Raw genomic sequence first — 14456 nt, 5'->3', positions numbered from 1 at the left:
GATGACACCCTTACTTATGTCCAGTAGCACTTACTCTCCTGAACAGCCTCATAAGGCAAGGGTACAATCTAGTCCTAAATCAATTCTTCATATACTTTATAAGTCAGTAGTAATTTGTACGTCTGAAAGCATATTGTGTACCCCATCACCAGCCAAGACATGCGGTCAGAATTCCTGCAAAATGAAATACCAATACTTGACCTCAAACTGATATACTGAAAACTGGCATAAAATGTTACATGCACTAAGAAAAGGTAGTGCTCCATCATGCAGGGACTGTCTTTTTGTTCTGTGTTTGTACAGCACCTAGCAAAATGGGGTCTTGGTCCATGTCTAGGGCTCCTAGATACTATGGTAATACAAAAATAAATATTAAAATCAGTTTATTTTAAGCTGTCTCTTTCAAATAGAAAGCCACAATTTAAACAACAAGGGATTAGCTTAAATGATTTGTATTTGATCAACTGAGTAAAACTTAACTTTTAAATACAGAAAAGCCTTTTCTATTCTAGTTTTCGCTGAAAACTAGTATCAAGTTTTAAGTAGAAGGTAAGAACAACATGAAAAACTAATTTGCTCTCATTAACTTTATCAATTTAAAGTTATACTTGCCCAGTATTTTACTTTGTGTGTTGTAATAACTTGTTGCAACCGTTAAACACCACATTCCAAGATGAACACCATTGCCATCAATGCAGTCTTTATTTACTACTTGTTCGGTCATGTGGCAGTCAAGAGACTAAGTCAGACTCTTGCAGCAAAGAAAACAGTTAGAAAAGGCCACAACAATACGTCACTGTTCCTGGCAGACTAGAGGACAATCTAACCACAGTAATATACCAGGAAACAGCAGCAGCGTAACACATAGTCTAAGAACCAGAAACACCAGGCATTGACAATATCATCTTTGTAATCATTTTTCTAAATACGTAAACATTCAATACTGTAAAAATGAATAAAGAACCATGAAAGGAAACATTTGAGAATGAAGGAGAGAAGGGTATCTGGTGACAAAGCTGGATAAGCAAGTTAGAATATGAAGTGTGGTTTGTTATATTTTATGACATTTTCAAAATAAAATTTCAACAAAAACCCCTTCTTCCTTATTCAAGGGAGAAATTCACATCCCTCATGCAGAGCTTGTGAATAGGATGTGTCCAAGGGATTTGATGCACACATTGGAGGATATATGGAATTGAAACCTCTTCTTCACTTAAAACTGAAAGTCAGTGCAACAGAAGTCCCTGACCAAGATCTCAGTCTATACGAGAGAAATGATGGAAGAAAAAGCATTAGTATTTCCATTTTACAAAGAAAAACTATGGCACAGACAGATTAAGTGCTTAGCCCAAACTCATGCAAGTCTGTGGATTTTTCTTGGGCCAACTGCATTTCCTGAACAGAGTAGAAGCACTGTGGTCTTGCAGCTGTACAGGTCGATTTCAATTTAAATGGTTTAACAATTAAAAAAAATACAAATTGCATGATTAAAAACACTGAAGTCAGTGAAGCGAGAAGATTTTTTCATCCTAGTACTTTCATACAGAATTGGCATTCCAAAATTATAGCAAATCTTATAAGAATTCAAAACATCTACAATGTTGCCATGAAAAGGCTTTTCTAAATCATAAGTTACTATAAATATTGCATCCATTTCCCAGGAGTCTGTTTAAACTGGCATGAACTGACTGTATGCAATAAGAGATTGCATTCAGGTTTGCAGTAAGAGTTTCAGTACTGCTTAAATGAAGACACTGAAATGTGCAATATTAACTAACCTACTGCAGTCAAGAAGAGAGTATTTGCTTTCCTTACTTATGAAAAATACCAGTTCACAGGTCCTTCTGGGCTTTCGATAGAAACACTTGATCTCTACTTTCCTACTAATAGTGAATACAATTGGCAGTCCATCATTGTTTCGATGTGTGTGGTTACTTTAATTTTTATTCCTTTGTTTGGAGCTACTGTAACACATGAGAAGTGTCTGTGGAGTATAACCAGATAGAAACCATTTTTTTCCCCAAAACTGGCAATATTTTCGAGTAAAAATGGTCCCCACTAAAAATCATTGTACTGAAAGTCTGTTAAAGAACAAGCATTACAAATGGAATTCTATTTTACATGTCCAAATTTTGTATTAATTCTTTTTGAGTTTGTTATAAAAATGTTGTAATGCATTTGAAGACCACAAGGTCCTTTCATGTTGTTAAGCTCCTAATAAAAAGGTTACTTTTGGCCATGAACTTTCCTAGGACATACGACACTGGCCCAAAAACCAGTGCATAAGTAAAAATAACCTTTGTTCTTCTGGTTTTAACTATTCCTCCTTTATCACCACAACATGCAAGTTACATCCAGATGCTAAATCACAGGATTAGGAAGGACCTTGAGAGGTCTTCTAATGCAGATCCCTGCACTCAAGGCAAGAATAAGTATTATCTAGAAACCATCTCCGACAGGTGTTTGTCTAACCTGCTCTTAAAAATCTCCAATTACAGAGATTCCACAACCTCCCTAGGCAATTTATTCCAGTGCTTAACTACCCTAGCAAAAGTTTTCCCTAATGTCCAACCTGAAAACCACCCTTACTGCAATTTAAGCCCATTGCTTCTTGTCCTATCCTCAAAGGTTAACAAGAACAATTTTTCTCCCTCCTTATAACAACCTTTTAAGTACTTGAAAACTGTTGTGTTCTCCCCACACACACACTAGTCTTCGCTTTTCCAGACTAAACAAACTCAATTTTTTCAATCTTCCCTTGTATTTTCTAGACCTTTAATCATTTTTGTTCCTCTCTTCTGGATTTTCTCCAATTTGTTCACCTCTTTCCTGAAATGCAGCGCCCAGAACTGGACACTGAGGCCTAATCAGCACAGAGTAGAGCAGGATTACTTCTTATGTCTTGCTTATAACACTCCTGCTAGTGCTAGAATGATGTTTGCTTTTTTTTGCAATGGTGTTATACTGCTGACTCATATTTAGCTTGTGATCCAGATCCATTTCCGCAGTACTCCATTCTAGGCAGTCATTTCCCGTTTTGTATTTATGCAATCAATTGTTCCTTCCTAGGTGTAGTACTTTGCATTTGTCCTTATTTACTTCAGACCATTTCTCCAGTTTGTCCGGACCAATTTGAATTTTAATGCTATCCTCCAAAGCACTTTCAATCCATCCCAGCTTGGTATCGTCCGCAAACTTTATAAGCGTACTCTCTATGCCATTATCTAAAATCACTGATGAATACATTGCACAGAACCGGACCCAGAACTGATCCCTGCAGGACCCCACTTGATATGCCCTTCCAGCTTGACCATGAACCACTGATAACTACTCTCTGGTAATAGTTTTCCAACCAGTTATGCACGCACCTTATAGCAGCTCCATCTAGGATGTATTTCCCTAGTTTATTTATAAGAAGGTAATGCAAGACAGTATAAAACGGTTACTCACCTTCTGGTAACTGTTGTCTTTGAGATGTGTTGTTCATGTCCATTCCAATTAGGTGTGTGTCCGCGCACGTGCATGGTAGCCAGAAGATTTTTCCCTAGCAGCATACATCAGGTTGGCTTGGGCACCCCCTGGAGTCACGCCATCATGGAACTCAATATAGACCCCAGCCCACCCACCATCGCCTTAATTCCTTCTTGCCAGCTACTCCGACAGAGGGCTAGGAGGGTGGGTATTGGAATGGACATGAACAACATATCTCAAAGAACAACAGTTATGAGAAGGTGACTAACCGTTTTTTCTTCAAGTGCTTGTTCATCTCAATTCCAGTCAGGTGACTCACAAGCCTAAGTTCAGGAGGTGGGGTTGGAGTCTTCCACTGATGGGAGCACTGTTCGTCCGAAGGCTGCATCGTTTCTGGCCTACCGGGTAATCACATAGTGAGTGATGGAAGTATGGATGGACAACCACATTGCCGCTCTGCAGATTTCCTGAGTGGAGACCTGCACCAGGAACGCTATTGATGAAGCCTGCACCCTGGAAAAGAGCGGAGTGACTGGAGGTGCAGAAACCCCTGCCAGCTGGTAGCACATCACAATGCATTTCATCATGGATCATGTGCATGATGAAATGCATTGTGACGACACAGGCAGACCTTTCATTCTGTCCGCCACGAGTAGCTGGACCAATTTTTTTGAATGGCTTCATTCTCTCGATGTAAAAGGCTAGTGCCCTGCGGACATCCAGTGAGTGAAGTCTGCTCCCTGCAGGTGGAATGCAGCTTAGGGTAGAATACTGGGAGACAGGTGTCCTGGTTGATGTGAAACTGTGACACAACCTTCGGGAGGAAACCCTGTCCTTACAGAACACATGTAAGGAGCCTCTGATATTTAGGCCTTGAGTTCAGACACCCTCTTGGCTGAGATTATCGCTACCAGGAACGCCACCTTGTAAGACAGGTAGAGCAGGGAGCATGTCACCAATGGTTCAAAGGGTGGTCCTATGAGCCTAGAGGACCAGGTTGAGGTCCCAGGTGGGGACAGGCTGACGGACGTTAGGATACAGTCTGTCGAGTCCTTTTAAAAATCAGCTGACCATAGGGTTAGCAAACATCGAGCATCCCCCTGCACCTGGATGGACGGCCAATATGGCAGCTAAGTGTGCTCTTATTGAAGAAAACGAAAGCCCCTGCTGCTTCAGATGGAGGAGGTAGTCCAGAATGACTGGCACTGAGGCTAGTGTCGGGAATGAATGGTGCTGCACTGGCCACACTGAAAATCTCTTCCACTTGGCGAGGTAGGTGGGTCTCGTAAAGGGTTTCCTGCTGCCAAGGAGGACTAGTCTAACCTGGTCTGAACAGGAAAGCTCCATCGGGTTCAACCACAGAGCTTCCATGCCATGAGGTGAAGCAACACACCGTTCAGATGTTGAAGACTACCATGATCTTGTGTCCTGGAAGAATGACCAGGGCTTCCACAGACATGTCTAGGAGAGATGTATACCAGTGCTGACAGGGTCAAGCTGGTGCTATCAATATGACCTGAGCTCATTCCCCCCAGATCTTGAGGAGTACCTTGTGAATGAGCGGTATGGGCGGAAAGGCAATGGCCTCCCCATGGAAAGAGGAACACGTCTGCTCTGGAGCCCAAGCTGTGATTCTTGAAGGAGCAGAACTGCTGGCATTTCCTATTGTGTGTGTCATGTGGTGAATAAGTTTATCTGGAGAAAGCCCCACCTCTGGAAGATTGAAAACGTGATGTCCAGGGGAAGCATGTGCCCTCATTTGTTGATATAGAACATTGCTGTTATATTGTCCGTCATAACAGATACACAAAGTCCCGTGAAGAGTGCACAGAAGTTCTGGCATGCTAGGCGCACTGCTCTCAGCTCTCTGACGTTGATGTAGAGAGCCAGGTCTGCATGAGACCAGAGACCTTGGGTCCTGCTGTCTCCCAGATGAGCTCCCCAGGCCAAGTCTGATGCATCCATCACTTGCAAGAGAGACGGTTGCGGACTGGTGAAGCAGACCCCTGAAAACACCTCCTAAGGGTCGAGCTACCACAAGAGAAAGTCGAGGACTGGGCGAGGCAGGGTCACGATCCTGTCCAAGCTGTCCCAGGCTGGGCAATACACTGACATGAGCCATGACTGAAGAGACTGAAGCCTGAGTCTGGCATACTACACTATGTAGGTACAGACAGCCATGTGACTGAGAAGCTTCAGGTAGTTCCTTGCTGTGGTGGTGGGAAACTGTCTGATGCCTTGAATGATATCTGTCAGGGCCTGAAACCTTTCTTCCGACAGGTATGGCCACAGCTTGGGTCGAGTCCAGTACTGCCCCTATAAACTCTATCTTCTGGACAGGGGGACAAAGTCGATTTTGCTTTGTTTAGATGGAGACCCAGGTTGTCGAAGGTGGCTCTGATTAATCTGACCTGAGCTTCTACTTGGGTCCTGGAATGGTCCCTGATCAGCCAGTCATCAAAGTACAGCAACACCTGTACCTGGTGCCTGCGCAGGAACGCAGCAACAACTGCCATGCACTTGGTGAAGATTCAAGGTGCTGCTGACAGGCCGAATGGAAGGACTGTGAATTGTTAGTGGGTATTAGTACCGCAAACCTGAGGTACTTTCTGTGGGGTTGAGTAATTGTGATATGAAAATATGCGTCCTTCAAGTCGAGGGCAGCATACCAGTCTGCTGGATCCAGCAAGGGGATGATGGAGACCAAACAGACCATGTGGAACTTGAGTTTCTTCACAAACTTGTTGAGTTCCCACAGGTCCAAGATGGGACTGAGGTCGCCCTTGGCTTTCAGTATTAGGAAATACTGTGAATAGAAGCCCTTGCCCTTCTGCGCCTGAGGAACCTCTTCCACTGTCCCTAGCGACAGGAGTGAGTGCAGCTCATGAGAGGAGTCCCTGAAGAGGGATGGGGAAAGGGGATGGAAGGGCAGGAGGGCACAGAATTGGATGGAGTATCCCCTCTCTACTGAGTGGAGCACCCAGCGTTCCGAAGTAATACTCAAAGTAATGCACGGTAGAAAGGGGAAAGTTGAAGCGAAAAGGTACGGTGGGGTGGATCCAGATCTTGTTCTGGTGCGCTGTCCTTGACCACACCTTCATTTGGCCCCTGAAGATGGCTTGGAATGTCCCGAGCCCTGGCCAGAGGGCTCACACAGCCTTCTCCTGCCACTCCGATTTCTCCTTCTGGAGCCATCCTGGTGGTTCTGATGACCAAACCGTTGAGGAGGCTGCGGACGCAAGTGTCTCTGCTGTGCTGAAGGCATATAGAGGCCCAGGGACCTGAGAGTGGCTCTAGAGTCTTTAAGGCTGTTTAGCCCTTTGTCAGTTTTTTCTGAGAAGAGAGTCTCACCCTCAAAAGGCAGGTCCTGAATGGTTTGCTGTACCTCGTAGGGGATGCCAGAAACCTGGAGCTATTAGCCCCTTCTCATAGCCACTCCTGTGGCCATAGCCCCATCAAGTGCTGCCTGAAGGGACGCCCTGGAGAGGAGTCTCCCTTCCTCAACCAACACCGAAAACTTGGCATGGGAGTCTGAAGGGAGCAACTCCATGAATTTAGCCATCGCCAAGCAGGTGTTATAGGAGTGCCTGCTGATCGGATATGCAAAGCTGCAAGTCTTCAGTGGAGTAGACCTTTCTCCCATAAAGGTTAAGTCTTTTTGCTCTTGATTCTTCAGGGCCGGTTTCAGTGTCCCTGGAAGCCCTGATCCTTGCATTGGTTGGCAGCAGCGACCACAAGACAGTCAGGTGTGGGATGCATGTATACATGCTCGTAACCCCTGGACGGCACAAAGTAGCATCTTGCATTGCATTTAGCCATAGGAGGCAACAAGGCTGGGGTCTGACACAGAGTTTTCGTGGTGTCAGAGATGGTCTTTATAAGTGGCAGTGCAATAAGTGCAGGTCCAGAGGGGGCGAGGATGTTCACCATCGGATCTGCATCCTCGACTACCTCCTCCACCTGAAAGCCCAGGCCCTGGGCAACCCTACGCAACAATTGCTACAGAACCCTGTTGTCCTCCAAGGCCAGGGCTGTTGCCATGCCTGCCAATGCCTCATCTGGTGAGATTGAGGAAGAGACCCCCGTGAAGGGTAGCTGCTCACTTCCTTCAGCACCCAAGGGGTCCCACGCCACCTGGGTTTCTTGGGCCAGTGCCAACCCAGATGGTGTTGTGCCCCTCAGTGTAGGGGCTGCATACACCGACACAGGCACTGCCAGTGCTGAAAGTGCCAACGGTGCCAATGTCATTCTCAATGTTGGAATCGCCGTCACCGCCAGTGCTGGAGTCCACGTCACTGCTGGAGTCCCTGCCGGTGCCAGGGCTACCAGACCCCCAGGCCCAGTGCCAGCTGCACTGGAGGTGTCAAGATGGTAGTGCAGGTGATAATGGGCCTACCGCCAGTGCCGGCGGTGCGGGGGTGGGGCGGACAAATGAGGCCAAGGCCACGGTTGTCACCCTGGAATGAGACTCTTGGCTGTGACCTTGGCTTTGATGAAAAGGGCCATTGCGCTGGGGGCTGCTATTGTGCCGGGTAAGGGTACTGGTCCCGGGTATTGGTCCCGGGTACTTCTAGGCACTGTGCTTTTATGCGGTGAGGGATCGGCACGGCTGCTGGGTGTGCTCTGCTGCCAGGGAGTGGTGCTCCGGCCATCACAGCGGGCTTGCCCCTTGAAGGATCCCGGGGAATGACTGGTGCCAGCAACCTGTCCCATCTAGGAGGAGAGAACGGTGCCATGAGGTGAAGCAGTTCTTGGGCCACTTCAAACGCCTCCAGTGTCAAAGGGAGGTGCAGCTCACAGCTCGGCCTTGGCAAGCAAGGAGGCTCCGGACTCAACAGCCCTTCTACGCAGGCAGAAGTCGGCATGACCATCACCAGTGGAGCAGAAATAGTGTGGCCTGACTGAGGTCTAATAACAGCAGGCTCCTTAGGCCTAGAAGAGGCCTCCTCTTCTTTTGCAGCACCAGCGATTGCCAACGGCGCCTGCATGCAGCATGTGAGCTGCTAATGGAGCCAGAACAGTGCCACGAGTCTTTATTCTCACCCGGTGCCCTTGCTGATGGTGCCGGAGTGCTCCGCACCAAGGAAAAGGTACTCAGTGCAGGGTCCATTGACCTAGTGTCAGACTGGGGGCAGAGTGCTGCCTCCATCAACAGGACCTTCAGGCACTGCTCTCTATCTGTTAAAGTCCTGGGTCGAAAGGTCTTACAAATGGCACAACAATACTTCTGATAGCCCTCTCCTAAACACTTCAGACACAAGCTGTGAGGATTGCTTCTGGACCCTTGCTGCAGGCTTTGAAGCCCAGAGACCCCAGCATGCCCCGGTGTTGGGAGAGCGTAAGAGGGTATTCCTTCCACAAAGGAAACTTATGTAACACTAATGAACTACTAACTATTAACTAACAATGGAAAACTAATGGAGAACAATGTAAGAAACTGCTAAATGCGCTTGTCGAGACAAGAGCACAGGGAAGTTCCAGCTAACCATCACTGGCAGTAAGAAGGAACTGAGGGGGTGGCAGGACAGCTGGGGTCTATATTGAACACCATGAAAGCCCGACTCCAGGGAGTGCCCAGGCTGACCCAACAGATGCTGCTAGGGAATGCCAGCTACTGTGCACATGCACCCACACACACCTGATTGGAACTGACATGAACAAGAACTCGAAGAAGAACAAAAGCCTTACTAAAGTCAAGATATACCTTATCTACTGCTTCCCTCCTATCCACATAGCTTGTTACCCTGTCAAAGAAAGCTATTTGATTGGTTTGACATGATTTGTATGCTGACAGTTACTTATCACCTTATTATCTTCTAGGTTTTTGCAAATTAATTGATTATTTGCTCCATTATCTTTCCAGGTACTGAAGTTAAACTGATTGGTCTGCAATTCCCCAGGTTGTCTTTATTCCAACATTATATTTGTCATTTTCCAGTCCTCTGGAATCTCTCCTGTCCTCATGACTTTTCGAAGGTAACTGCTAATGGCCGGGGTGAAAGTAACTTACAGGACTTACCAGTACACCGGAGTCCTGAGCAGGGGCATGGCCTCAACCGGAAGAGGCCTTGCCTTTCAAGATTTAAAGGCCCTGGGGCTCCGGCTGTGGCTGGGAGCCCCAAAGCCTTTAAATCACCCCAGAGCTCCCAGCTGCCCTGGGGCTCAGGGCAAATTAAAGGGCTCGGGGCTCCTGCCGCTGCGGCGCTCCGGGCCCTTTAAATCGCTGTCCGAGCCCGGCTGCCGGAGCTCTGGCGGCGCTTTAAAGGGCCTGGGGCTCCCCGCAGTGGCTGGAGCCCTAGGCCCTTTAAATCACCGCCGCAGAAGCCAGTCCAGTCCAGCATGGTGTACTGGCTACTGCCAGTACGCCGGACCATACCGTACCAGCTTACTTTCACCTCTGCTAATGGCTCAGATACCTCCTCTGTCAGCTCCTTGAGTATTCTAGATTGCATTTCATCAGGCCTTGGTAACTTAAAAACATCTAATTTGTCTAAGCAATTTTTAACTTGTTCTTTTTTTATTCTTTATTTTAGCATCTGATCCTACATCATTTTCACTGGCATTCACGGTTAGATGTCAAATCATGCAAAATGATCAAAAGAAGTTAGCACCGACAATAATGTCTATTTTTTTTTAAATGCAGATTTTCTTAACACTCATTGGTTTCCACAGGAATTTTAAAGCCATTTATATCTGTCAAATCAGACTTTCTTGTACCCATAGAAATAAAAGGAGTGCCAATGTCTTTCCTCAACCCTCTTTATTCAACTCTTCAATGGAGTCTGATCTTTGCAGGGACACTGTCAACTGAAATATCCGACTTCTATCAGAATTTTTTTTTTTAAATAAAAAACTTAGTTACAAGAAATGCTTAAGAGTAACTAGATTTCCAGTATATTCCCTGTGTGTTTTAGTTTATTTTTGCATAATTTGACATCTTTTGTGTACAGCCATTTTCACCATTCCCACACTCCCAAATCTATTCTATTAGGACCAGCTAATCATTTAGATTTGTAATCAATGAAAAGCACAAATAGTTCCACTGAAGTAATGATAATTACTCACATGCTTGAAGCTAAAATGTGCTTACATGCTTTTCTGAACCAGAGCCATAGGTCTCAATCCTGCAAACACTTATGCATGTTCTTAACTTTTACTTTAGTGAGAAAGAAAAAAAGGAAGGAAGGATGTGCGAGAGGTGCGACTCCATCTCTGAGAAACTACCAGCTGAGACACTTTCATAACCTAGGAAAAACTAAGCACTCTATATCAATAAGGAAAATTAAGCATTAAGGCTAAACAGAACAATCCTTCTGTAAAGCAAGTAATTCAATGAACAGCAAACTTAGAGTGCCAATTAATAATTCAGAACATTTTCCCAAATTAACAGCCCATTCAGGGTGGGCTGGATCTGTGGACCTCAATACTCCAAATAAAGAAATTTTCAGATAAGACATGGATAAAATTTTCTTATTCTTATTTGTAATAAGATCCACAGTTCCATGACACGGAGATGTTTAGATCAGTGTCCACTCAGGGTTGGGGGTGAAGAGGAGGGGGTGGGGAAAAGAGGAGACTGGTGGGGGACCATGTACAGTTATGTACTGATGCAAAAACCCTTTCTTAATAGTTACTGTGCAGGGCCGGCTCCAGGCACCAGCCGACCAAGCATGTGCTTGAGGCAGCACCTTGGGGTGGGGCGGTGCTTAGGTTTTTTGGTTTTTTTTTGGTTCGGCCGGGCGTCGCTGGAGGGGTTTTTTTTTGTTTGTTTCGGCCAGGTGGCGCTCGGAGGGGGGGGTGTTTGGGCGGCGCACATCTCGGGGGGGGGGCGGTTACGGCGGGGCAGCGCTCTTTTTTTTTTTTTTTTTTTGCTTGGGGTGGCAAAAAAGTTAGAGCCGGCCCTGTTATTGTGTTACTACAGTGAGGAGCACATCTCTACTGAAGGCAGCATCAGATGATGACCGGATGCCCAGCTTGTAGAATTTGGAAGGTGGTATGAACTGATGACCAGGTGCTGCTTTACAGATTTTCTTGTACGAGACCTGTGATCTTTCTGTCTATGAAGCGGCCACGGTTCGCAATGAGTTCCACAGTTTGACTGTGCCTTGTGTGAAGTACTTCCTTCTGTTGATTTTACACCAGCTGCCTATTAATTGCATTAGGTGACCCCTGCTTCTTGTGTTATGTGAAGGGGTAAAGAACACTTCCCTATTCATTTTCTCCATACCATTCATGCTTTTATAGACTTCTATTCGTATTCTCTTTTCGAAGCTGAACAGTCCCAGTCTTTTTAATCTCTCTTCAAATGGAATGTGTTCCATACTACTAATAATTTCTGTTGCCCTTCTCTGTACTTTTTCCGATTCTAATGTATCTTATTTGAGATGGAGCAATGAAAACTGCACTCAGTATTCAAGGTGTGGGCATACCATGGATTTATAGAGAGGCAATATGATATTTTCTGTCTTATTATCTATATCTTTCCTAATGGTGCCTAACATTCTGGTAGCTTTTTTGAATATCAGTGCACAGCTGTTTTCAGAGAACTATCCACAATGACTTCTTGAGTGGTAACAACTAATTGAGATCCCCATCATTTAGTATGTATAGTGGGGATTATGTTTTCCAACATCCATTATTTTGCATTTATCAACACTGAATTTCATCTGCCATGTTGTTGCCTAATCACCAAATTTTGTAAGATCCCTTTGTAACTCTTCACAATCAGCTTTGGACTTAACTCCAGGATGACAGAGTGCATCCAAAACCATCCTCCCGAATCGGGCATGGATGGGTCTTGGAGGATAGACTGATCACACCACTTGTGTGTGAAATACCGTGCACTCCTGAATCAATCCTTCAGCTAATCAAATTTTCATGTACAACAGAAGAGATGAGGTGTGACCAGTCTGGGGAAATTTGACTCTTTATGGTCAACCCAAAACTTCATCATCTTTACTAGGACAATTATATCCAGTAATTAGATCTGGAATTCTGATTTGCCCCAAAATGTACAATTAGTCCTCCTACATGCCCAGCCTTACTGTTAGCTCCTACGCTGAGATTTAGAAGCAGCTGTCCATAGCCTCTTCTTATACAAAGAGGTTATTGTTGCACAAAACAGAACTCAAAATCATATACTAACAACTCCAGAATGGTGAAGAGACTTAGCTAAACCTCAGTTGCATCTTTAGCAACACTGATTTATAAATGCATCTCGAATTCTTAGACTACAAGGCCATTTGGGCCAATTTTTGTCATAAAAAAAGTTACTAGAAATTGAACAGTGATCTTGCCCCATGCAATCATGTGTGTCGGAACACAAAGGATATTAATAATATTGAAAACATATAGCACTTCTAATCCAATCAATCACACAGCGTGGAATGATTATCTTAATTACATGCTATATTATTCTGCGAGAATAGGCATCACTCAGATTTTATTTTAGGATTATTTTTATTACTTTTATGTGTGCTATATCTCAAATCTGAAAGACACGAGCTACTACCTTGTATATAAGTTGAAATCTTTACATAAACACTGCAACAGATATGGCAATTTCTTGCAACATCTTTTGGAGATATTACTGTATTAAGTTTATGCATCATTGTGGGCCAGGGACAGTACATAATTCCATGGAGGAGAAGAACCACAGCCCTCCGTGAACTAAGAACAGTGAGTGGTGATTAGGCAAATTAACTCAGGTTGTAACACATCCAGAGAGGTGCCACCACTACTGGTTCAAACTACATTCCCCAGAGATCAACAGACAAAGGACTTTTGGATAAACAGTCTGAGTTTAAACTGACTCAAGGCCTTCTTTTTGATCCAGCAAACAGAAAGGTCCTTCTGTCTAAGGGGGCCGCCGAGCCGGGAAGGGTTAGAAAGACTGACTCCTACCAGAGTCCCAAGCTCTGGTAAACTTTTTAGTATTTGCGTTCATTTATTGTTTTTAATATGTTTTTCTCCTGAATGCTTTCACTTTAAGAATAAAATGTGCTTGCTTAGAAAGAGCTGTGTGGTAACTCTGCCAGGCAGAGTTCTTGAGCATGCTAAAAAACCACTCCCGCAACTGCACTTCCAATAGATGATGTTAGAGTAACTTCTCCAAAAAGAAAAAGACCATACTACAATTTAGATCAATGCCCATGTAAGAGTCAGCACTACTAGTCTTCTTTAATGGTCTAAAAAACTAACTCCTAGGTGTATTGTTTCTTGCTCCTTCCACACACAAGAGTTGTATCAATAAGCAGTGGGAGTAAAACAGTGTCAGCAACAGGTAAACAGGGAGCTAGAGCAGGGGAAATCCTACTTTTCAAGACTCTTCTCTCACTGAGGTGACATCAGTGGCCCCTGGGCTGAGGTAGCAGCTGAGTAATATTACTTTGCTATTTATAGGTGTGCTGTATTATTTTTGTAGCGGTAATAATAATTTGCACTTGGGTTTTTTAACTGCTTTCAGTACCTATTTTCTTGTTAGGTAAATAATTTTGTTTAGCCCTTTTTAGAGATTTGACATTCAGTTAGACATTCAATGCGTTTTGTTTTGTTTTTTCTTTGAAAGCCTTGTCTATATTCAGGAAACTCTAGGGATGCTCTCATGTTACCAGGTTAGCAAGGTGAAACTCCACCTATTAACCACAGACTATGTCGCTAAGGAGGATAAATATGTGCTTCATATCCCAAGGGTATTTAATCATTTTTTACATGGAATTCATTTGTTTTACCATCTGGGCAACTCTTTCAAAATTACAGCTTGAAATGAATGACCTTGTATGCCTCAGAACATATTTAATTATTGAGCCGATAATTTTCTCATTTTTAAACAATTTCATAAATAAATGGATACAATTAACTACAATTGTGTTTATATATCATATAGAATAATGCTCTATATTACGGTATTCCATATGCTAAATGGCAAGAAGCATGTGCAGGGATTCAAAACACAATTCCACTCTTGCAGAGGAAAGAGGAATATG

At 44.3% G+C, this 14456-nt stretch overlaps 1 protein-coding gene across 10 annotated transcripts in view; it reads right to left on the bottom strand.

Moving 5' to 3' along the window:
* Positions 1-14456, bottom strand: part of PIK3CB (phosphatidylinositol-4,5-bisphosphate 3-kinase catalytic subunit beta) — a 224566-nt gene that overhangs the window by 130923 nt on the left and 79187 nt on the right. Inside the window, exon 1 of one of the 10 annotated variants that reach the window (XM_039488098.1) lies at positions 3741-3963. The exons of the other annotated variants lie outside the window; for them this stretch is intronic. The gene's annotated coding sequence lies outside the window, so the exon portion shown is untranslated. Of the gene's footprint in view, positions 1-3740; positions 3964-14456 lie in introns of those variants that run through there. 10 annotated transcript variants of the gene reach the window in all.

Source organism: Mauremys reevesii, linkage group 9 (assembly GCF_016161935.1).
Source record: "Mauremys reevesii isolate NIE-2019 linkage group 9, ASM1616193v1, whole genome shotgun sequence".
Taxonomy (NCBI): Eukaryota; Metazoa; Chordata; order Testudines; family Geoemydidae; genus Mauremys; species Mauremys reevesii.
The sequence above is the reverse complement of the archived record's forward strand: the minus strand, read 5'-3'. Positions and strand labels throughout refer to the sequence as shown.